At 44.4% G+C, this 22364-nt stretch overlaps 1 protein-coding gene across 5 annotated transcripts in view; it reads left to right on the top strand.

The window, feature by feature from the left end:
* USP20 (ubiquitin specific peptidase 20) overlaps positions 1-22364 on the top strand; it is a 5014215-nt gene that overhangs the window by 4443275 nt on the left and 548576 nt on the right. The window lies entirely within an intron of this gene.

The following is a 22364-nucleotide window of genomic DNA, read 5'->3' as shown; positions in this document are numbered from 1 at the left end:
AGCCGTCACAAAGGTCACTGTTGCCAAATGGATCAGGGACTGTATTAGTCAGGCTTATTCCTCTTCTAATAAAGAGTTTACAACCTCTGTCAAAGCTCACTCTACAAGAGCTATGGCTACTTCGATAGCATTCCATTCTAAGCTTGCCATTAGTGACATTTGTGCTGCGGCTATGTGGTCTTCCCTGCACACCTTCATTTCCCACTACAAATTGGATGTGGCATCTCGGGGGCGAGCTTCATTTGGTTCCACAGTTCTCAGGAGTGTTTTCCAGTGAGCCACCCAGGAATCAGGTGCTAGGGACGCTGTCCCATCAGTATAGAATGTAGGCGAGATAGGATCACATAACATCTTTTAGTTATGTACTTACCATAACTTTAGATGTTTGGGATCCATCTCACCTACATTCCTAATAACCCACCCTCCTTCCCCCTGCCTTGGAGATCAGAAGAGATCGGACGGTCCGAGTTCTATTGTTTCATCTTGAAACATCTGGCAATGTTATATAAACAGTTATGTGTGTATGCATGAGTGCAGACAAACAAGATCTGGGGAAGTAGCGGTGGTGCATCCTGGGATATAGAATAGCTCAGCCAATGAGAGACTTCGCTCTATAGCATAGCGTGCCGATCCGTACAGAATGTAGGCGAGATGGATCCCAAACATCTAAAGTTATGGTAAGTACATAACTAAAAGTTACCCACTCAGATGGAACGTTATGGTGAGTGCATAACTTCTTTTTTAAAAGGAAGGAAAGTGCTAGCATCTTGGAAGAAAGCTGTGGTGGCTGTAATACCCAAAGGTGGTAAAGACCCCTTCATTCTCAGCTTCATACAGACAAATTTACATTTTGAACAAATGTTATAAAGTTTTTTTTATGTCTGTACTAGTTAAGAGAAAGGCTTAAGGTGTTAACAAAATTGAATATTGGTAATGTGGTTTTTGTGGAAGAAAGACAAACATTTAGCAATGGGAATAGTACAATGATGATTCAAAAGGAAACAGAGTGTAAGAAGTTACTATTATTGTTGGTGGTCATTCAGGAGAGTCAGATAGGATTTTATGAGCTGGGTAATGGTAACGTTTGCATTCCCTGATAGAATAATGGGGTTAATTATGAAGATATATTGAATGTTCAGAGACAAGAATTAATGTGGGAGGGCCCCTCTTTTACAAGTTGTGTTTGGACAGAGGAATCAGAGAGGGATGTCCTGAATCCCTATGTTTTGATTCATGTTTAGAGCAGTTGACAAAGAAAGTAAGAGATTCACAAACTGAAAGATATAAGTTTGGAAAAGATAGTTTTATTTGCAGATGATATTATTTTGTACTTGATAAATGCAAAAAAGGAAGAAATTTTTAGGTGTTACAGAACATTTTGAGAGAGTTTCAGGTCTTTCAGAATATAAGGATGAATCATATCAAACAATACCCATACTTCAGGGACGTGATAAGATGAAATATGTAGATGCATTAATTAAAAAAGATTCTACTAGAGCAGCTAAAGGTAAGTGAGAAGAAACTAAACAAAATATATTACAAAAATTGAGAAACTAGAAGCTCTTTATTGTGGATATGGATATGAAGATGCAAGCAGTGAAAATATGTTTAGTATCTTTAGTCTTCTATGCAGGTCAGGCATATTTTTATCAACCAGATGAGGAGGCGTGGATGATGATTAATAAAAAAATTGAAGGAGTTTCCTTAGGGGGGAAAGAGGGTGAGAGTTGATGGTCATTTTTCATTTATGATTACAGATTTAAAGGAATGCTTTAAAATGATATAGTTAAGGCTCATATAGATAACACAATAGAAGATTACAAATCAAAGTGGAAAAAATGACATTGAAACTGGGGGTTAGATTTTGGATACAAACCCTTAAGAAGAATAACACCCATACAGAATATTTTGTTTATAAAGTATTAGAAAGAATTTTAAGTACTAAGCCAACATAGGAATGGATAAAGGAAGATCTGAAGTTGTTGTCTTCATTTGCTGTTCACCCTGTGGTACTCAGATCCGGGATGGATCCGACTCAGCCGCATTTTCCAGCATCTGATCCGAGCTCCAAGCTCCTACCCTACCCACAATGCTCCTGTCTCCCTCCTCCCTTCAGATCTCGTTTGCCACATCAGCGTTCACATCATGGTCCAGCCACTAAGTGGCTTTTTAGAGTAAGTTTGTGGCTTATTCTTGGCTATTTATCTTCTCACTTTCTAGCTCCCCCTTTCACCTTTCTGACTTAGCACTCAGGTATCAGTATCCGTTTATAAAAAATAAATAAATAAAACTTTCCAGCGTTTCCTTCCCATCCTTTCCTGCCTCTGCCTAGAGTGTGTGTGTGTGTCTGTGTGTAGGTGTCTCCTTTCTGCTCCCCACTGTCAGCGCCCCCTCACTGTCTCTCTAGGCCGGTGTCAGTGGCTCCTTCTTCTAGGTCCATACTCATCCTCTCCGAAACCAAGGTGGACAGAATGATGTAGAGATTTATCCATACATAGACTCAGATGGGAGTCTTGCCTGCCCCCTCCCCCTCTGGTGCTGGGGGAATGCAGTTTGCCTTTGTCCTGATCACTCCTTCCCCAATCCAACCCCCGGTTTTGGAGTATTCAGATCCGAGACCCCTCGGTATCGATGGTACACTGCACCTTGATGTTGGCCATTACCCTGAGCGACTCTGCTCTGACTAGTTTAGAGCCGACCAGCTCTCCGAGATATGGCCTCGGTGCCGGATCCTACGTGGTGGTGTCAGTTCTTGAGTTTTTCAGAGCTGAGTGGTCCACACGGACTCTCGGAGCCTGGAGGTTCGGCTGTGGATCCCCCGTTGAGTCAGACTAGGGTGATGCACCCAGTCACAGTTCCCTCTCCAGGAGTATGTTCTCCTTCTGCTTTTAATGTGGTGGAGAGAGTCCTCTCAGTTCCATCGAGACTGTTGACGCTTTCATCCTCTGAGTCCACCCTGGTTCTCTCTGTATCTGGCCTGGATTCCACCATCCTGGCCCCTCAGGGACAGCCTGCTGCCTGTCTGCCCCAGGGAGTTCCCCCATGGGAACAGATTGATGTTTTTGAGTCCTCTCCAGACACCCCCCCCAAGGAGGTTCCTTGAACACACACATGCAAAAGGAGGCACTTGCACTCTCCGCTGGAGTCCTTTGGAAACATCATGGAGATCCTTCATCAGCAAGAGGGGAGGTCTGCCCAGAAACCCAACCCGGATGTGTAGGTGTTCCTGGCGGCATTTGGCACAGGACCCTCTACATCCTGGGTGTCCCCTCCCGTGGATCCCCTGGAGGATCGGATTACATCTTGGGAGTGGAAGAAGCCCGACACGAGGGAGCCTATCCCCAAATGCCCTGATAAAATACTTAGTGTCCCCTCGAACAAACTTTATTGGATCCCTTGTTGATGCCATGGGTGGTGGCAGCATCCACCAAAAAGGAGCTCGCACAGAAGAACTCCACAGTCCATCCAGCGGACTGAGAGTCTAGAAAGATGGACCATTTTGGGAAGTAGGTGTACTATTCAGCAACATTCTCGGTACGTGTGCTGAACTACATGGTACACATAATTAGACTTCAGCATGGCCTAGTTAAAGAAATTGCCGAGTCTACCTCAGGGTCCATGTCGTTGGAAAATAAAAAGGTTTTCTCCTCCTGGGTGGCCATTCTTACTTCAGTTGCCAACACTTCTATGCGGTTTCTCTCTCATGCTACTGAGGGCGCCATTAGAGCTGCCGGGACAGGCTTTGATTTCAGGCGTCACGCCTACCTCTGACTCTGTGCCTTCTCAGAGCCCTTCAAGGCGTCCTTTACAAATGCCCTGTACATCAGTTTCACTCTCTTTGGAAAGTTGGTACGTGAAACTCTAGTCCAGAGGGAAAAAGATGGGAAAATTCTGTCTGCCATCGGAATCCGCTTCTCGACCCCACAATGAACCTTTTCCAGGAATCAGCGATGGGCAAAGAAATGTGGTTCCGGAATTCTTAGGGCTATTCCAGGATGCTCAGGATTCACCTTCCCACAGAGGTGGAGCAGGATTTGACAGATGCTGCCCTCGGGGAAGAGGGGGTCCAAGGAATCAGGGGTCTCAAGATTCTTTCTCAGACAGACCTGTACAGCAGCCCAGAAAGGCTGCCTGGCTGCTCGTCTCTGGAGGCAGTCGGGGGCTGACTTTTGCTACACCCAACGGCCTGGGAGTCCATAACAAATGATCATTGGGTGTTGCAGATCATATCTAGAGGATATTCAGTCCCCTTCATTAACCACCTCCCCCACCCAGACACCTCTCAGATGTTCCACCTGCGCAAAGGGTGGAGGCAGCACTGGAAATTGGCAGGCTGCTAGAAAAGCAAGTCATCCAGCCTGTCCCCCCAGACCAGTCTGTATTAAGCATCTATTCCAGATTCTTTTTAGTGCCAAAGAAAATGAGGGACTTGTGGCCCATTCTGGATCTTTCCACCTTAAATCTGTCGGTTGCCAAGACAAAATACCAGGTGGTCACTCTCCAATCTATCCTGTCCTTCCTGCAGGAGAACACCTGGATGTGCTCAGTCGACCTTCACGACGTGTACTACCACATCAAAATGGACAGATGCTCTTGGAGGTTTCTCCGCTTCTGTCTGGGGGCCAATCATTACCAGTTCAGAGCGCTACCCTTTGGTCTCACCACAGCCCCCCAGGGTGTTCACCAAAGTGATGGCAGTAGTAGTGCCTCACCTATGACTGCAGGGCTTCCAGGTCTTCCTCTTCCTGGACATTTGGCTCCTTTCTGCCCCCTCCAGGCATCGACTTTGCCAAGCCAGGGATTCCCTTCTACACACAGCCTGCCAGTTGGGCATAACCATAATCTCAACAAGTCCCTACTGACTTAATTGGAGCTCGGTTGGACACTGTTCAGACCAAGGTTTTTCTAACCTCAGGCAGACTTCAGTCCCTCAAACAACATGTTTAGTGTGTCCTTCAAGCTCAGTTGCCAGCAGCAGAATTGATCTTACAGGCGTTGGGGTCCATGGCGGCCACGATCACCTTTGTGCCCACGGCCCGGTTGCACATGAGGGTACTTCAGTGGACCCTTGTGGTTCAGTGGTCCCTGCTATACCTTCCGTTGTCCCACCCTGTTGATATTCTCTTCTGTGGTGGATTCGATCCCCTTCCTCGGGGTCATCTGTTTATTCTTCCTGCCCCTTTGACCATGGTGAACATGGACACCTCCCTACTTGGGTGGGGGGGGACATTGGTTGGGAAGGACAGTCCAAGGCATGTGGTCTTCCCATGAGACTTGATTGCATATCAGCATCCTGGAGATGAGGGCAGTGCTCCTAGCATTGCAAGCTCTCCAAACCCATCTTTCTCTAGGGACGTTTGCCATCCAGACAGACAGTATGTCTTTAGTCTGGTACATCAACGAGCAGGGGGGAACCAGGTCTTATCTCCTGTATCGCGAAGCCATGAGAGTGTGGGAGTGGGTGATCTCCACCGGCCATTTTCTGGTGGCAACACAAATTCTGGGGAGGTCCAACATTCTACCGGATAGGCTCAGCAGGTCTATCTTGGTGCCTTATGAGTGGACTCTGAATCATTTAGTAGCGAAACAGATCTTTCTAAAGTGGGGTCAGCCTTGCTGCGATCTCTTCGCCTCTCCTTCCAAAGCGAAGTTCAGCAAGCTTTTTGCTCTGAACCCCCCACAGGGGGAAGACCCCAGAGATCCTTTGGTTCACGCTTGGCCCTCCAGTCTTCTGTATGCTTATACTCCACTCCCTCTGATCCTGAAATTCCTTCAGAAAACTCACAGATTGGGGAGCTCAGTCATCCTCATTGCCCAATTCTGGCCTCAACAAGTCTGGTTCCCTTCTCTGTGGTCTCACATAGTGTGTGCCCCTCCCCCGGACATTAGATCCGGCTCCAAATCTCATCTTTCATACCTCAGGGATTCCTCACCCAGATCTGGTCAGCCTGAAGCTCACCGTTTGGCTGCTCCAGTTCCCATGATAGTCAGGACTCCCGGGTTATCTTCACCGGTCAAAAAGGTATTAGTTGCAGCTCATAAATCTTCTACCAGGAAGGTTTATTCATTCAAGTGGAAATGTTTTTTCTGTTTGGGCATCTCAGCATGATTTGATTTAGATCCCTTTACTGCTCCAATTCCGGCGGTTCCAGAATTTTTAGCAAGCATTTTTCATCAAGGAGTCAGTTTTTCTACTGTTAAGGTCCAACTGGCAGCTATATTTAACTTTCATGTAGGCAATAACGCGGCTTCTTCTAAGCTTTGAAAAGCCGTTTTGAAGGGTACCTTTTTGCTTTGGCCACCAATTAAGGACCCAGTGCCCTGTTGGGAGCTTACGCATGTTCTGCAAGCTCTCGTCTCTTCCCCTTTTGAACCTCTATCTTCGGTGGCTGTACAGTTCTTGTCATGGAAAAGGGCTTTCCTGATTGCCATTACATCAGCCAAAAGGGCATTATCAGTCAAACCTTCTTATATGGTCTTTCATAAGGACAGGGTGTCTTTGCGCACTAACCCCTTTCCTTCCATAAGTGGCTTCGGAGTCCGACATTAATCAGGTAATCAATCTCTCTGTTTTCTTTCCTAGGTTTCAGAATAATTGAGAATACAAATTACACTTGGATGTTCATCGACAGTTACATTTTTACTTGCATAGGACAAAATCTTTCCGTAGGTCTGGTTAACTCTCTGTTTCCTATTCTAAGCCCTTTTTAGGGAAACCTGTATAGAAGGTCACCATTGCCCATTGGATTTCTCAGTGTATTATTTGAGCATATTCAGCTAAAGGTTTACCCCCGTCAGATCACTTTAAGGTGCATTCTACTAGATCTGTGGCTATTTCAGCTGCCTTCTGGTCTGGAGTTTCATTGGATGACATTTTCTTTGTGGCAACTTGGGCATCTTTGCATGCTGTCTTTTCTCACTGCAAGTTGGACATTCTATCCAGGAACAGACCATCCTTTGCCTCTGCTATGCTCTGGAATATCCTTCCATGAGGGCCTCCCAGGTGTTTGGTAGCTGGGGACTCTGTCCCACAGGTTGAAGAGCAAATGAAGACAACAACTTCAGATAAAGAAGTTATATACTCACCATAATGTTCCATCTGAGTTGTTGCGCTTCATTTGTCTTCAACCATCCCTACTTCCTTCCCCCTGCCTTATGTAGGCTGTGTGGTGGTCTGGCCAGAAGAGACATAGTCAGCATGTTGACATATCTTTGTTCCCCTCTTAATGCTTCCCGAGACCTGTTGTTATGGAATAAGGTCTTGGGTCAGGTTGGGATGCTATAGATAGCAGCAAACTCGATCTGAAGGAAGGAGAGAGACAGGGGCATTATAGGTAGGGGAGGAGCTTGGATCAGGACATGATTCTTTTGAGCTTGAACATAGAAAATGTATTGCCTAGACGTATTAAGGCCTTACTAAGTGTAATGCTGTATTGGCTACCAAATAGCAAATACTAGGAAATCAAAATTAGAATCTAAATCAACTGTAAACAAACAGCATGGACGTGAACCTCTACTGGCAATGAAACGTTGATATAATCCACAGTTCTGTACGCAATAATGCAATAATACGTAAAAGTATTTTTAGAGCTCAAAGAACATTTATTTGAAATCTGAGTGAGCGCTTTCGCCAAAAGGCTTCTTCCGACTCTTAATACATGTTAAAATGGTTAAAAATCACTAATATACCCTCTTAGTGATTCCTATTGGATAATTTAAACATCACTGATGTCACAAGGTGTACTAATAGCTTAGTGTGCTTCAAACAATTTAAATGAAGATGATAAAATTCACAAACTCTATCTAAAACATGGACTTGACTAAACCTTCAACGCAAGTCACTTATAATATGATTCATAAGTCTGTGACCTACATTTTTGTTAAAAACAAGTCAAACAACTAAAATCACATGTCGCTAGCTAACCAGGTTATAATAAGACAGTACATGGTTCATAGCAACTTACAACAATAAACTCAGCTTGTCACTATATGAGTATAGGGCATACTGAATATGCAATATGACAAATAATAATGTAAAGTACAATATTATTAAAATCTAATCACACACAAATGCATATTAAACTTATAATATATAGACAATGTTATAAATGGTGTTCGTACAAATGTTGTGTAACATGTTCATGTACACAACATAAAACTTTACCAAACTTAATAATGAAACCATTCATACACAAATCCTCTTGCGTGTGCAAAAATTCTTATAAGAGTATAATACATAGCAGGTGAGTTATTACTTCCTTCGTAGTCTTCTACTTCTTAGGAAGGGTTTGATATGCACTTTATCATTTAGGCCAGGTGGTGTGTCTGATCTTAACCTAATAATCCATCTGGTCTCCTGCTCTAACGTCCGATTGATCAAATCTCCTCCCCTGAAACCTTGCATAACAGTATGAATGACACAAAATTTAAATGTGTGCTGTTTACCTGCTAACTTGTTATGTCTCGCTAAGGCATTAACTTCAGAACCTACTCTAATATGATATGAGTGCTCTCTAATACGTTCCTTTAATGACCGGTTAGTCTTCCCTACATAGTAAGCAGTGCAGGAATTACAAATGGCGATATATACTATATTTTTACTATCACAATTCGTATTTGTATGGAAGTTGAAAACATGACCTGTTGTGGGATGCTTAAAAAAGGTCTCTTTATTGATTAACCCACAATGGTTGCATCTACCACAGGGTACTGTATTTCTATTCATATTTTTCTTAATATGTAGAGGATACCTGGGTCTGCATAGCAAGCTCTTAAGATTGGGGTGGTTTTTGTAGGTTACTCGTGGTACATGACCAACAACTTCACTAACTTCTTTATTCGAATTTAAAATATCCCAGTGTCTACTCATAACTCTTCTCAATTCTAAACTCGTCCTACTATAGGTCAAGTTAGCTCTGACCTCTGTCATGGGAGGACTTCCTACAATATTTTGTGACCCTTGTTCACCAAAATAGGGTCTGGCACTGCTATTTCTTAGGGGATCTACTATATGTACAGTCTCACTAATTTCTTCATCTGTATAACCTCTCTCAAGGAACCTACATCTCATATCCTTTACTCCATCTTCATAGTATGTCTGTCTAGGATTAAGTCTGGATACTCTCATAAATTGTCCCTTTAGTACATTGTTAAACACATGTCTGGGGTGCATACTTTGTCTGTGTAGTAAGTTATTACTCTGGCACCCTTTCCTGTGTATAGACGTGTTTAACAGACCATTAGGCATCCTGAACAAACATAAGTTTGTGTATCACCAAGCATCTGCATCATCTTATTAGCATAATTAGAGTAGTCCATGACCACCACTGGTCCGCCTTTATCAGCTGGTCTGTTTATTCTTCCTGCCCCTTTGACCATGGTGAACATGGACACCTCCCTACTTGGGTGGGGGGGGACATTGGTTGGGAAGGACAGTCCAAGGCATGTGGTCTTCCCATGAGACTTGATTGCATATCAGCATCCTGGAGATGAGGGCAGTGCTCCTAGCATTGCAAGCTCTCCAAACCCATCTTTCTCTAGGGACGTTTGCCATCCAGACAGACAGTATGTCTTTAGTCTGGTACATCAACGAGCAGGGGGGAACCAGGTCTTATCTCCTGTATCGCGAAGCCATGAGAGTGTGGGAGTGGGTGATCTCCACCGGCCATTTTCTGGTGGCAACACAAATTCTGGGGAGGTCCAACATTCTACCGGATAGGCTCAGCAGGTCTATCTTGGTGCCTTATGAGTGGACTCTGAATCATTTAGTAGCGAAACAGATCTTTCTAAAGTGGGGTCAGCCTTGCTGCGATCTCTTCGCCTCTCCTTCCAAAGCGAAGTTCAGCAAGCTTTTTGCTCTGAACCCCCCACAGGGGGAAGACCCCAGAGATCCTTTGGTTCACGCTTGGCCCTCCAGTCTTCTGTATGCTTATACTCCACTCCCTCTGATCCTGAAATTCCTTCAGAAAGCTCACAGATTGGGGAGCTCAGTCATCCTCATTGCCCAATTCTGGCCTCAACAAGTCTGGTTCCCTTCTCTGTGGTCTCACATAGTGTGTGCCCCTCCCCCGGACATTAGATCCGGCTCCAAATCTCATCTCTCATCCCTTAGGGATTCCTCACCCAGATCTGGTCAGTCTGAAGCTCACTGCTTGGCTGTTCTAGTTCCGATGATAGTCAGGACTCCGGGTTATCTTCACCAGTCAAAAAAAATATTAGTTGCAGCTCATAAATCTTCTATCAGGAAGGTATATTCCAGCAAGTGGAAACGTTTTTGTATTTGGGCATCTCAGCATGATTTAGATCCCTTTACTGCTCCAATTCCAGGGGTTCTAGAATTTTTGGCAAGCATTTTTCATCAAGGTGCCAGTTCTACGGTTAAGGTCCAACTGGCAGCTATATCTAACTTTCATGTAGGCAAAAACGCGGCTTCTTCTAAGCTTTGAAAAGCCGTTTTGAAGGGTACCTTTTTGCTTTGGCCACCAATTAAGGACCCAGTGCCCTGTTGGGAGCTTCCGTTTTTTCTGCAAGCTCTCGTCTCTTCCCCTTTTGAACCTCTATCTTCGGTGGCTGTACAGTTCTTGTCATGGAAAAGGGCTTTCCTGATTGCCATTACATCAGCCAAAAGGGCATTATCAGTCAAACCTTCTTATATGGTCTTTCATAAGGACAGGGTGTCTTTGCGCACTAACCCCTTTCCTTCCATAAGTGGCTTCGGAGTCCGACATTAATCAGGTAATCAATCTCTCTGTTTTCTTTCCTAGGTTTCAGAATAATTGAGAATACAAATTACACTTGGATGTTCATCGACAGTTACATTTTTACTTGCATAGGACAAAATCTTTCCGTAGGTCTGGTTAACTCTCTGTTTCCTATTCTAAGCCCTTTTTAGGGAAACCTGTATAGAAGGTCACCATTGCCCATTGGATTTCTCAGTGTATTATTTGAGCATATTCAGCTAAAGGTTTACCCCCGTCAGATCACTTTAAGGTGCATTCTACTAGATCTGTGGCTATTTCAGCTGCCTTCTGGTCTGGAGTGTCATTGGATGACATTTTCTTTGTGGCATCTTGGGCATCTTTGCATGCTGTCTTTTCTCACTGCAAGTTGGACATTCTATCCAGGAACAGACCATCCTTTGCCTCTGCTATGCTCTGGAATATCCTTCCATGAGGGCCTCCCAGGTGTTTGGTAGCTGGGGACTCTGTCCCACAGGTTGAAGAGCAAATGAAGACAACAACTTCAGATAAAGAAGTTATATACTCACCATAATGTTCCATCTGAGTTGTTGCGCTTCATTTGTCTTCAACCATCCCTACTTCCTTCCCCCTGCCTTATGTAGGCTGTGTGGTGGTCTGGCCAGAAGAGACATAGTCAGCATGTTGACATATCTTTGTTCCCCTCTTAATGCTTCCCGAGACCTGTTGTTATGGAATAAGGTCTTGGGTCAGGTTGGGATGCTATAGATAGCAGCAAACTCGATCTGAAGGAAGGAGAGAGACAGGGGCATTATAGGTAGGGGAGGAGCTTGGATCAGGACATGATTCTTTTGAGCTTGAACATAGAAAATGAATTGCCTAGACGTATTAAGGCCTTACTAAGTGTAATGCTGTATTGGCTACCAAATAGCAAATACTAGGAAATCAAAATTAGAATCTAAATCAACTGTGACTGAAGTATTGCATGTTATAAAATACATTAAAAAATTGGACGTGATATTTTTAGAATAAAGGGAACAAGCAGACCACATAAAATAAATGGAATCTTTGGGAACAGTACATCCAGAATGATTTTCTGGAGGCGGAATAAAATTACAGGGAAGGCAGGAGTTGAGCAATTTATGTAATGACAGAGTGAATGATTGTTAAAAAAGAAAACACACACATGCACATAAACATGTGTGTGCATGTGTGTAATGCATAAAATGAAAAAAAATGTAAGGGTTAGTTTTCTTTTCTGTTAATGTATGTGTACCCATGTTATTACTCAGTTTATTTGAATTTAATAAAGGTATACAAAAAAGAAGCTGCCCAACCCCCTTCCACCCTAATACATTGGTTGACTAGTATAATTTTGATATTGAAATACTAGATCTGAAGTAGTTACTTCATTTGATCTGCAACCTGTGGGTAGTCGGATCCGACCTCGGATCCGAACCGGCAGCTTTCCAAGCTCCAAGATCCGAGCTCCTAGCTCCTCCCCCTACCCATAATCCCTTGCTACCAACCAGATTACCTCAGATCGTTTTTTGCCGCGGCTAAAAACAGTTGCTTCATAGTGAAGAGCTCCTGGCCTGGTGAGATTGTTCTAATTATAGACTTTTTCTTGTTTAAACTTGTGTGTGTGTGTTTTAGAATCAAACCTAAAAACCCCTTTTAAAAAAAAAACTAATCTTCCTTTAGTTTAACTTTATCTCCCCCCCCCCCTAGTGTTTGGGTGTGTGTATGTGAGAGAGCTTTTATGGCTGAATCTAAGGCCATATTTTCAAAATGTACTGAGTGTGGCCACAAGCTTTCCCCAGCTGATGGCCACACTCAGTGCGTTTTGTGCCTGGGGGCAGCCCATCTATCGGAGGCCTGCCAGATATGTGCGGCCTTCAACCCCCGGGCACTCAGGGACAGGAAGAACAAGCTGATCCTGGCGGGAAAACTTCCCCAGGAATCAGCTTCTTCTTCCTCTCCCAGCCGGGTTCAAGCTACTCCTGTAGCTTTGGCGCTGGCTAATCCATTAGCTGTACCTGGGACTCAACCTCCCTTATCAGGTACCAGCTCTGTGGAATCTAGTGCTTCTTCCCACAGGGAGAAGAAGCACAAGGACAGAGAGGGCCACAGATCAGAAAGGCGGGCCGAGTCTCATCCCTCGGCTCCGCCTGAGAAAATTCTTAAGTCCCCTGTGAGGGTCTCCGGATCCTCGTTCTCTCTGCTCCGTTCACCTTCTTTTTCTCCGGAGCCGGATAGGTCTCCCTCGAGGTCTTCGAGGCTGCCCTCCCGGCCCGCCTTAACTGCCTCTTCGCGATCTACACGAAGCATCTCCGAAGCAGACATGGATCGGATGATGCGAAGATTTCTGCAGAACCAGATGCAGATGGGGATGCTCTTGCCCCCCCCCCTTTGGGAGGGTGTGCAGCCCCCATTTTTACCCCGATCGCTCCTTCTCCGACCCGTTTTCCGGTCTCGGAGTTGTCGGATCCAGGCCCTTTCGGACCCGGGGATACGTCGGCGGTAGCGGTTGTGTCTTCGCCGACTATACCTTCGAGCTTGTCGGATCTGAGCTCTCGGGGCCGAGGGTTGAGCATCGGATCCGAGGGGGTGGTTGTGTCTTCGGCGCTGATTGGGTCGGAGCGCACCACTACCTCGGGTCCGATTGCTTCGGCTCCGACCCCGATCCTATCCTCGGAGCCAGGGAGGTTACTTTCTCAGGCTGGGGACAGTGAATCTCCCTCGGCTTTTGAGGTAGTGGAGAGGGTACTGTCGAGGTCATCCAGGTCCCCGACCGGGCCTTCGGATCCACCCGTGCCCCCACTGTATCAGGGTCTGTCTTCGATCATCCGTCCATCTGGACAGCCTGCCCAAGCCCTCCAGTTGGTTCCTATGGAGGAACACCACCCTGCGGACGAGCCCTCTTCGGACAGTCCCGCCGAAGAGGCGCCTCGGAAGCATCTGTGCAAAAGGAGGCACCTGGACTCCCCCGAGTCCATTACCATGGATATGGATTTGGATGATACGGAGGGCTCCCCAAGGTCACCCCCTGAAGATGTCTCCTTCGGAGACATCATGGAAATGTTGCGTATAAAAGGGGGTTGGTCTGCCCAAAAGCCCTCCCTGGACGAGTCTGTATTTCTGGAGGCCTTTGAGGCAGGCCCATCTACCTCCTGGGTGTCCCCTCCAGCCGACCCCTTGGTGGATCTAATTACCACCAGGGCTTGGAAGGAGCCCGACACCGTGGAGCCTATCCCTAGATGCCCAGACAAGGTCCTCAGCCCTCCCGCTGATAGACCTTCTTGGTCCAAAGGCGCGCCGGTTGATGCTATGTTGGTGGTGGCGGCCACTAGGAAAGAACTTGCCCAGGAAAGTTCTTCGGTCCATCCACCAGACAAGGAGTCCCGGGCATTGGACCGTATTGGGAAGCGGATGTTTGCTTCAGCAGCCTTTGCCATAAGGTCGCTGAACTACATGGCACACACCATTAGGCTACAGCTTGACTTAATTAAGGAATACGCTGCAGCCCCTCCGGAGTCCATGTCGGTCCCAGACAAAAAGGTTTTTGAGACTCGAATGGCCACTCTAAAGTCCATATCAAATACATCTATGCGGCTTCTTTCCCATGCCACGGAAGGAGCCGCTAGAGCTAGCGGAGCTGGAGTGGTCTTGCGACGTCACTCCTGGCTCTGCCTTTGCGACTTCACGGAACCCTTTAAGGCGTCCTTCGCAAATGCCCCTTATGACGGTTCGGCCTTATTTGGCTCAACAGTTCGCGACACGCTGGTCCAAAGCGAAAAGGATGGGAAGACGCTGTCGGCCGTCGGAGTCCGCTTCTCTAGCCCCCAAAGATCCTTCTCCAGGAATCAGGGAATCAGAGGGGGCAAAAGAAGCTGTGGTTCCGTAAATCTCAGCAATCCCGTCCTGCTGCGGACAACTCGTCCTCTAGAGGCAGAGGAGGACAAGGTGGACGCCGGCCCAGAGGCAGAGGGGGGCCGCGTAACTTCGGGTCTAGAGAACCTTTCTCGGACAGACCCGCGCAACAGCCCTGAGGGCTTGCCCGACTGTCCCTCTCTGGAGGCAGTCAGGGGGCGATTATCGGAGCACCTGTCAAACTGGGAGTCCATTACAAAGGATCGATGGGTGCTCCGGATTATATCCAGAGGTTACACTATACCGTTCACACCCCCCCCAAACCCAAACGTCTCCCCGATGTTCCACCCCATCAGAGGGAGTCCGCAGCTCTCGAAATTTCAGAGTTGCTAAGAAAAAGAGCCATCCAGCCCGTTCCCCCTAGATCAGTCCGGGTTGGGTTATTACTCCAGGTTCTTCTTGGTGCCAAAGAAAACGGGGGACCTCAGACCCATCCTAGACCTCTCGTCCCTGAACCTGTTCATACCCAAGGAAAAGTTCCGGATGGTCACCCTCCAATCTATTCTCGCCCTTCTGCTGGAGAACGACTGGATGTGCTCGTTAGACCTCAAAGATGCGTACTACCATATACTAATGGACAGACGATCTAGGAGGTTCCTCCGCTTCCGGCTAGGAGCCAGTCATGATCAGTTCAGGGTTCTTCCATTTGGCCTAACCTCAGCCCCCAGAGTGTTTACCAAAGTCATGGCAGTGATTGCAGCCCACCTGAGACTCCAGGGCATTCAGGTGTTCCCTTACCTAGACGACTGGCTCCTCACCACCCCCAACAGGCATCTTCTAGTTGTGGCAAGAGATTACGCCCTCTCTCTGGCCCGTCGTTTGGGCATTTCAGTGAATCTAAAGAAATCCTGCCTGTGCCCCACTCAAGCCCTAGAATTCATAGGGGCCAGGTTGGATACTCTGATCTCCAAAGTGGTTCTTACATCGGTCAGGCTGAACAATTTATCTCTTCAAGTCTTAGACATTCTTCGGAGCCCTGCTCCTCCAGCAGAATTAGTCCTGAGGGCGCTAGGGTCTATGTCAGCAGCGATCGGCCTTTCTCTTCATGCCCGTCTGTGAATGCGAGTGTTACAGTGGACTCTCCAGGTCCAATGGTCACTATCGGTTCATCCCTTAGACATGCCGATTCCCCTGAGCAGGGCATGCAGGGACTCCCTTCTTTGGTGGTTACAGGCTCAGGAACTCAAAGAAGGGAGACCCTTTGTGATTCCCCCAGTCAAAGCCACGTTGACCACGGACGCTTCTTGCCTCGAGTGGGGGGGGGGCATTATGCGGGCAAGTCTATCCAAGGCATGTGGACTCCTCTAGAGACTGCATTGCATATCAATGTCCTAGAGATGAGGGCAGTGCTTTTGGCGTTGCAAGCTCTTCATCACCTTCTTCCTCTAGGGACTATTGCAATCCAGACGGACAACATGTCCGTTGTCTGGTACATAAACAAACATTGAGGGACCAGATCTTACCCCCTGTGTCGAGAAGCCATGAGAGTGTGGGAATGGGCGATTTCCACCAACCGCTTTCTGGTATCAACGCACATTCCGGGATGGTCCAACATATTAGCGGACAAGTTAAGTCGGGTATTCCTCAGCCCTTACGAGTGGTCTCTGAATCCATCTGTCATGAAGCAGATATTCCTCGAGTGGGGTCAACCTCGCTGCGACCTTTTCACTTCTCCCCTGAACACAAAATGCAGCGATTACTTCGCGATAGTTCCCCCCAGAGGGGAATCCCCCAGGGATGCTCTGGTTCATGCTTGGCCGCCCGGTCTCCTTTATGCGTATCCTCCTCTGATGATGAAATTCATCCAGAAAGCCTGTCTGTTGGGGAGCAGAGTGATTCTCATAGCCCCATTCTGGCCTCGACAAATCTGGTTCCCCTTTCTGCAGTCTCACAGTGTGGCTCCCCCATGGATTCTGGACCCCAGACCAGACCTAATCTCGCATCCGAGGAGATGCCACACTCCGAACCTGGTCAACCTCAAGCTCACGGCTTGGTTGATCCAGTTCCATTAATGGCTAGGACTCCCGGTATCTCGTCCCCTGTTAAGGCCATTCTGGTGGCAGCTCATAAGCCAGAAAGCTCTACAACAGTAAATGGAAACGCTTTTCCATCTGGGCAAAGGATAAGGAATTGGATCCCTTTACGGTTCCTATTCCCACTATCCTGGACTTCCTGTCCCTTCTTTTTAGACAAGGAGCTAGTGCGTCCACGGTTAAGGTCCAGCTAGCAGCCATCTCTCATTATCACGTAGGGGATGGCGTAGATTCTTTGGCGTCAGCAAAAATATGCAAGACCTTCTTAAAAGGCATGTTCCTCTTAAAGCCCCCTATTAAGCCGGCAATTCCTCCATGGGATCTTACCTTGGTCTTACAAGCATTAACAAGACCACCTTTCGAGCCGGCGGCCTCAGTGCCATTAAAATTCTTATCTTGGAAAACGGCCTTTTTGGTCGCTATTACTTCAGCCAAACGAGTCTCAGAATTGCAAGCTCTGTGCATTAAGCATCCATACCTTATTTTTCACAAAGATAGAGTGGCCCTCAGGACTAATCCTTCCTTTCTGCCTAAGGTAGCCACAGAGGCTAACATTAATCAGTCAATTAACCTTCCTGTTTTCTTCCTGAATTTCCAAAACAAGGGTGAATACACATTGCACAAATTGGATGTACACAGACAACTACGTTTTTACTTGCACAGGACTAAAGATTTTCGCAAGTCAGACCAGTTGTTTGTTTCTTATGCTAAGTCAGCCATGGGCAAACCAATTTCTAAGGTGACAGTAGCAAATTGGATCTCTCAGTGTATTAGACAGGGATACACTTCATCTGGGAAGCCAGCTCCGGTTGGCGTGCGTGCGCATTCTACTAGATCTGTGGCTACCTCGACGGCTTTTTGGTCTAGAGTTCCGGTAGACGATATTTGTTCAGCAGCTACCTGGTCCTCCTCCCATACGTTCATTTCTCATTACAAACTGGACATGATCTCCAGAAGTAGGGCTTCCTTTTGCTCTGCGGTGCTTCGGAATATCCTTCCGTAGGGACCACCCAGGGTCTTAGGTAAGCTGGGGACTCTGTCCCACAGGTTGCAGATCAAATGAAGTAACTACTTCAGATAAAGAAGTTATGTACTCACCATAACGTTCCATCTGAGTAGATACTTCATTTGTCTGCAACCGATCCCCCCCTGCCATCCCCCGAACCTCGGTAAGTTATTGTTCCTTTGGAGTTTTTTCTCCGTCTTTAGCCTATAGGGCAAAATAACTGATCTGAGGTAATGTCGTTGGTAGCAAGGGATTATGGGTAGGGGGAGGAGCTAGGAGCTCGGATCTTGGAAAGCTGCCGGTTCGGATCCGAGGTCGGATCCGACTACCCACAGGTTGCAGACAAATGAAGTATCTACTCAGATGGAACGTTATGGTGAGTACATAACTTCTTTTTTCTGCTTCTTTAGTCACTATATCTCCATCACTTCTTAATCATTCAGTGAATTTTCATCTGCTAGATCTCCAGCCAGTTTACTTGTAGTTTATAATTGAGCTCAAACATGCTAATATCAGCATTCTGCCCCAATTTCTCAGAATTCCTTCTCCATCTATTAACCTGTAAGTATAATTGTAATTATAAATATAATATTATTGCATTACACTTGAAACTATTAATAAATGTTTTAGAATCCTTAACCAGCTTTTTCAGTTGATTGTATCCTAAAAAAGTATATCCCAGTCTTTTATCCTAAAAAAGAGTATATCCCAGCCCTGTTGAATTTTGCATCCATTTTGTAAGGATGGACAGTCTTCTATAGTTCAAGACCTGGAAAATATGTTCAGCATGAAATGCCACATTGTATCGGTCCCAACAGCATATACATAAAATTCCAACATAGTTTCATCCTGACTATGGCACAGTCATTGCTTTTAGGGGGAAAAAAATACCAAGTCATTTTTAGTGCAGTGTTTATGTGTTTGTGAAAGGCTTGTGATACTGTAAGCTGACACCTTCTTCTAGGGCACCAATTTGACACAGTCAAGATCAGAGATTCTTCAGGTAAGCTCCGCTGAAATTGAGATGGCTGCAATTGTGATCCTCCTGGCAGCAAGATAGGAAGTGCAAATATGGTAAATATGTATTAAGCCTGAGGCTGCAAAATCTTGGCATGTTTTTCTTACTTTGAGGTACAGTAGTACTTGAGTTAGTAGACATAAATAGAATAGAGTTGGGGGAGGGTCAGCTCTCCCATCAGGAGGTGTAGGAGACTGAAGCCCTTCAGCAAAAATGCTTTAAAGTAAAGACAGGCAACCTTTTTTAAGCAGAGTGCCAAAAGTTATGACTTGTATTCCTGTAAGTTGTTCAAGCACAAGACAGGCAAACTACATGGGGGGTATATGGGGTGGTTGAATATCCATGAGTATGTTAAATAAATCAGTCATATTTGTTATTAATTGAAGTTCAATAAATTTAATCAGGTTTACAATAAATTTTGTCAAAAAAGTAAGGTTGTAATGTTACCGATCATGGCAGTCCATAGGGCTGTGCTAGGCAAATTGTTCTTGAGTGCTGATATATGGCACTGTTGTCTGATATTGCCTATGCCTATAGTTAAAAGCATTGCAAAAGGTTTTGAAATTTGCTGTTTTACTTGGAAATTAAATTTTTAAGCACCTACAGGACTCAAAATTAAGGTATTGCGTTACCAATAAAGATTCTCTCCAACTGTTTGTAAGAATGAAAGCAACATTCTGTCATATGGCAATATAAAATCTGCATCAAGCCATTTTCTGTTATGGTCCTATAGGACAAAGTGCTCTGTCCATTACTCCTCTGCTTTTTATTTAGATCATGGAGCCACTGTTGTGCTTCCAGGTTAGTTTTGTTTATAGGTAACTATATGCCTTTTTGTCCTGCTTCTGTCTAAAAAATCTTTAAAAGAGTTTCAGTGTACTATACAGACTTGTTTAGCTAATTCAGAATTGTATATCTATCAGTATAAATGTAAGTATTCACTAATTCTAGAGTCTTGCATCAGAACGTCACTGTGCTTTAAGTAAGATGCTATCAACCATAGACTTTTAAGTTTAATAGCTATAATAAGATGCCCAAGACAAAGACCAGTCAAAAACTGAGCATCTTCTACTTTGCTAGGTTTTTCAGGATTGTGCATTCTTAGGAAGACATTATGCCATGTTTTTCTTTTACCCTGCCTAATAAATGGCTGTCACATTTTAACCACCCTTGAGCACAGCAGCAACTGGAACACTGGTACAGTAGTACTGTTTTTTTTCCTCAATAGTCCCCTATGTTGATCCACCTTTGTGATGTTTTATGAGCTATGTAATAAGCATCAACTGAAAAAGGAATCACTGACCCTTGTCTGGAGATTGAACTTAGGACTCCCTCTGCATTCTGTGCTATTGGATCAGCAAGAAATTTCTGGACAGTTAAATACCTTTCTCTCCCAAGAGCAGCTGTTTATCCTTTCAACTAGAAACCACTGTTAGAGTGATTTTTTTTCTTTTTTATACACAAGCTTTGAAATGGAGTACATACCATTAAACTAGTATGGTAGGAAAGGAAAACAGTGACCCTTTTCTGGGAATAGACTCCAGGAACCTTTGCCACACCTTATCTCTTAAACCAGTTTAAGAATGAATCACAGGCTACTTTATTCCTTCTAAAATCCATCTGTGAGTGTCAGTTTGTAGCAGTGTAACCCATGTCAGTGTCTTTGGATTGCAAATGTCTACCTAGTCCAAGTTAAGTATTCCAGTAGTAAGGTGGGATTTATTTTTAACTGTCCTTGTAGACAAACCACAGGTCAAGCTTGCTACCCAGTTCTTCAGAACTCATCTGTAATAAGCACTTACATCTCAGCAGCTTAATAATTGAATATGTAATTATATCAACTGACCTAGTTATATGTATTCTAAATCCAACAGTTTAAAATGAATTGCCTCTCTCTGCTTATGTATTAATCAGCAGTTTTAAAGCTAAATGTTTATTTCTTGACCACTTATACTCAGCACCACACATTGTATTCATCTTGCTTAGTTTTCCTGTCTGAAACACATAAAAAACTAAATAGATAAACAGACCAACCGGGGAAACCAGCAAAAACAGCTTTTATTAAATACAGATAAGGGCTTTCGTCCAACCAGTATAGACTTCATCAGATAATTAACACTGAAACATCCAGTCTTTTAAACTCTCCGCCAATCAAATGATCACAAAGTAAAATTAATTTAAAAAGACAAAGCCCTCCTAACAAGTATGTATATTGATATATAAAACATATAAATAAGCAAATAGAAATAAGCCACATTAAACATAAGTATAAAATAAATAAAATGCGCAATATAAATAACTCCCTGAGTTTGGCAATTGTATCTGCCTTTGATTTTAAATTTCTTACCCGTTACAAAAACACAGTCACTAACTTTAATATACTGGCATTGCCCACATGCCCCACACCTATCCCTCTTACCAGGACTCCAGGTATTGAATGAGAAATTCCATCAAAAAAATTCTTGAAAGTAAAACCTCACTTATAAAAAATTCTAGGGCAAGCACCCAACTTTTTGTATATATCCTTATGGTAAGAAAAAAGTTGCCAATTCTTTATCAAAATAGAAACTATACGACTGCTATCCAAATTAAAAGTAGTAATAAATGATTGGCTATAATCAGTGATAGAATTCCTAGAGGAAAAAATGTATTGAACCATAGTATCAGATGTACGTGGACAATTAAAATCATTATGTAGTTATTTATATTGCCCTATGTCAACAATGTCCAGCATTTTATATCGGCAAGACTGAAAGGAAATTAAAACAAAGAATGTATGAGCATGTTTGATATGAAAAAACAAAAAAAGTACTAATGTCCTGTACAAGCACCAGTCTAAGTGTAATAACCATGTGTTTGTCTTTTCTATACTGGAGCAGGTGCAACCTAATCCTAGAGGTGGTCCCTGGTCTATTGTATTAGAGCAAAAGGAACTTTGCTGGCAAATATTTTTGAATGCCACAGCTCCTCCAGGTCTTAATGATCTTATTATTATTTCTCATTGATTAAAGATGAGGCCTTATGAATGAATAGTTTTTAGTATTTTTGATATTTTTGTGTGTATTTTATTTATTTTTATATTTATGTTTAATGTGGGTTATTTGTGTTTATTTATATGTTTTTATGTATCAATATACATACTTGTTAGGAGGGCTTTGTCTTTTTAAATTATTTTTGCTTTGTGATCATGTGATTGGAGGGGAGTTTGAAAGAGTGGATGTTTTAGTGTTAATTATCTGATGAAGTCTATATTGACTGGAAGAAAATGCTTATCTTTATTTAGTAAAAGCCGTTTTTGCTGGTTTCCCCAGTTGGTCTGTTTTTTGTTTTAGTCTCCCTGTCCACATTTAGACATATTTTTTATTCCCTTTGCTTAGCTGTGATTTCTTTCTGTTGTCTGTACTCTGACCTCTTAACTGTCCCCTAATTCAGCCCCACCTACTGTGGTGTAGAACTTGCCCACTCACTTTACTTTTTTTCATCCTTTGTGTCCCTTTCACTTCACTCTCTATTCATTGACTTGCTAATTCAGGCTTTCTCTCATCCTTCCTTACCCAGTTTTGTGCTGCATTTTTTTTCTGAAATTCCTGTGTTCTCTTCTTATGCTTTCTCATCATCTAATTTGGGCTTGGGTATTAAAACAAACAAAAAGCTTTGTATGAACATATATGTTAATT

Source organism: Protopterus annectens, chromosome 16.part0, assembly GCF_019279795.1.
Source record: "Protopterus annectens isolate FY-2018-M chromosome 16.part0, PAN1.0, whole genome shotgun sequence".
Lineage (NCBI taxonomy): Eukaryota > Metazoa > Chordata > Ceratodontiformes > Protopteridae > Protopterus > Protopterus annectens.
The sequence above is the reverse complement of the archived record's forward strand: the minus strand, read 5'-3'. Positions and strand labels throughout refer to the sequence as shown.